The sequence below is a fragment of the Sinocyclocheilus anshuiensis genome, unplaced genomic scaffold (assembly GCF_001515605.1).
Source record: "Sinocyclocheilus anshuiensis isolate Anshui unplaced genomic scaffold, SAMN03320099.WGS_v1.1 scaffold330, whole genome shotgun sequence".
Taxonomy (NCBI): domain Eukaryota; kingdom Metazoa; phylum Chordata; class Actinopteri; order Cypriniformes; family Cyprinidae; genus Sinocyclocheilus; species Sinocyclocheilus anshuiensis.
This window is the reverse complement of record NW_015547689.1, coordinates 3390193-3393053: the sequence shown is the minus strand read 5'-3', so window position 1 is coordinate 3393053 and position 2861 is coordinate 3390193. Positions and strand designations below refer to the sequence as shown.

The 2861-nt window shown below is 38.7% G+C and overlaps 1 protein-coding gene across 1 annotated transcript in view; it reads left to right on the top strand.

Moving 5' to 3' along the window:
- Window positions 1-2861, top strand: part of LOC107703468 (alpha-methylacyl-CoA racemase-like) — a 25150-nt gene that overhangs the window by 4707 nt on the left and 17582 nt on the right. The window lies entirely within an intron of this gene.

Below are 2861 nucleotides of genomic sequence, written 5' to 3'. Positions count from 1 at the left end.
CCCCCCCCCTTTTCCTCTATCTGTTTTGAGCAAGCACTGCACGGAATGAGGGAATTACAAGCCTTGTTTATCTCAATAAGATCGCCCCATGTTCTGACCAGCCAGTCAATAGTTTTTTGCAATCTGGATTTTCCAATAATTGCTTGTTTTTTCCTTTCAAGTTGCTTATATTGGCACTATCTATTTTCATTACCACAGCTACGTGTGAGTACTGTTAGAATGGTTATTTTCCAAGTAAGGATGACCCAGTAAGTAAGGAATTGCTAATATCGTAGTCTTGCCCATTCTCCATTGGGTCCTGGAGAACCTAAACAGGGCCGGCTCCAGGCATGGGCAGGGGTGGACTAAGCCCACCCAAATGACTGTCTTGCCCACCCAATCAGAATTAGATAAAGATTGCGTAAAATTTCTTGTGCATAGATTAAAACTAATCTGAAGCGGACTGTATTTTGAGAAGTTTAAGATATAGCTTGAGACTGCCCAAACAGTCATAAAATAACTCCATTTTTTGGTAACACTTTAGAATAATGGTCCGTTGTTAACAAGTAACTATGCAGGAAGTAATAGGTAGTACTACATTAACATTTAACTTAATACGATTAACTAATACAGAGAAGCAAGATTAACTAAGCAGTAAGTAGTAGCAAATTTAGGACAAAGGTAGTTCCTTATTAGATATTTTATAATTACTAAAAAAATATATCCTCATTGAGAACTGCTTGCGAACTATGACCAATTAATAAAGAATAACCAATTAATTACTAATCACAACAGTAACGTCTTAAAAGTGAACAATTGGGTTCTTTGTGGAAACTAATTTATGAATTTGATATCCATAAATTAGTGAGAGGCTAATGTATTTTTCACTTTAAAGCTAAAGTGCTACTAAGGAACTACTAGTGATCTGGACCATTATTTTAAAGTGAAAAACACGTTAACCCCTCAGTAATTACTCACAAGTAAATTAATAAGTTATTTAACATATTTTATATCTGACATACTGTACAGTCATACATTTGTGTGAAGCAGTAGTTATATTTTACCAGTAGGTCTTTTGGAGTGGGATACATTGATACTGAACTGACACGAAGCAGATCATAATTGATCATAATTGTGAACTAATTCAATCATGAGCTTTTCAGCATCACTTCGTAATTATTAAAATTTTTAAATGAATTTTCATTTTTATTAATAGTCTATGTTTAAGTTTGAACTTCCATCCTTTGGTGAGAGTAGTAGTCACAATTTTAAGACTTATTTGGGGGATATCAAATTCATAAATTAGTTTCCACAAAGAACCCAATTGTTCACTTTTAAGACGTTACTGTTGTGATTAGTAATTAATTGGTTATTCTTTATTAACTGGTCATAGTTCACAAGTAGTTCTCAATGAGGATATTTTTATTTAATAATTATCAAATATCTAATAAGGAACTTCCTTTGTCCTAAATTTGCTACTTACTGCTTACTTGATCTTGCTTCTCTATTAGTTAATAGTATTAAGTTAAATGTTAATGTAGTACTGCCTATACACATCCTGCATAGTTACTTGTTAACAACGGACCATTATTCTAAAGTGTTACCCATTTTTCTTTTAGCTGAATGCAAGGTGCGCTGAATTCACGCGGAGGCTTCAATCTGTTGCAGAAACGCAGAGGCTGACAACGAGCGAAAACGGGCAGAAATATTTGCGCGCTATCACGGGGAGTTTGCGACTTACGAGGAGTTTAATACACGAATATGTATCATAGCCTACCACTGACATTACCTGAACAGTTTTAATGTTCTAAAAGAAAAGAAAAGAAACATCATTAAATAACGTGCGTTCATTGCATGGGCATAATATAAGCATAATATGGGCATGGGCATAATACGAGCATAATATAAGCGTCCAAACTGCAGTTCAGTTGAAAGCTTACCCCTTTTGACTTGCTGTTAATGTTGAATGTAATAATTACTTACTATAGCAACAGTCGGCTCGACTGTATTATCAAGTATTCGCCTTTTTTTTTCTTTTGTCAAATTCCGCCATTTTGAATTGAAAGTCAAGTCAAGTCAAGTCTGCTTTATTGTCAATTCTTCCACATGTACAGCACATACACACAGAGAATTGAAATTGCGTTACTCTCAGACCCTTGGTGCATACCGATAACACTAACAGTAGAACATAAATACAGATAGATACAGATTAAATATAAAATACAACTATACAAATATACAAATAAGGTAAAATGTAAGGCAGATAGAGTGCAAACCAGTGAAGTAAACAACAGTGCAGATATAATGATTTGTAGTGCAAAAGAGCTTATTCGGACTGATTAAAGTGACAGCGTGTGTGTGTATTTGGGAGGGGGGAGTGGGAGAGTCCGTCAGAGGGTCAGAGTTCAGTGGTGCGTGGGGCAAAAGAGGGGAGGGGGGGCAAGGTCGGGAGGGAGCTCAGCTTCACTGGGAATTCAGTCCGCTGGTCCTGGCCTAGAGACTCCGCAGTCTCCTCCCTGATGGCAGCAGACTAAAGAAGCTGTGTGTCGGGTGGGTGGGATCACCTGCAATGCAGAGGGCTTTGCGGGTGAGACGGGTGTTGTAAATGTCCTGGAGGGAGGGGAGAGAGACACCAACGATCTTCTCAGCTGCTCTCACTATGCGCTGAAGTGTCTTGCGGCAGGATGCGTTGCAGGCACCATACCACAAAGTGATGCAGCTCATCAGAATGCTCTCGATGGTGCCTCTGTAGAAGGTGCACATGATGGGGGCCGGGGATCTGGCTCTTCTCAGTTTGCGGAGGAAGTAGAGACGCTGCTGTGCTTTCTTGGCCAGTGCTGTGGTGTTGTCAGCCCAGGAGAGATCCTCTGTGATGTGCACAC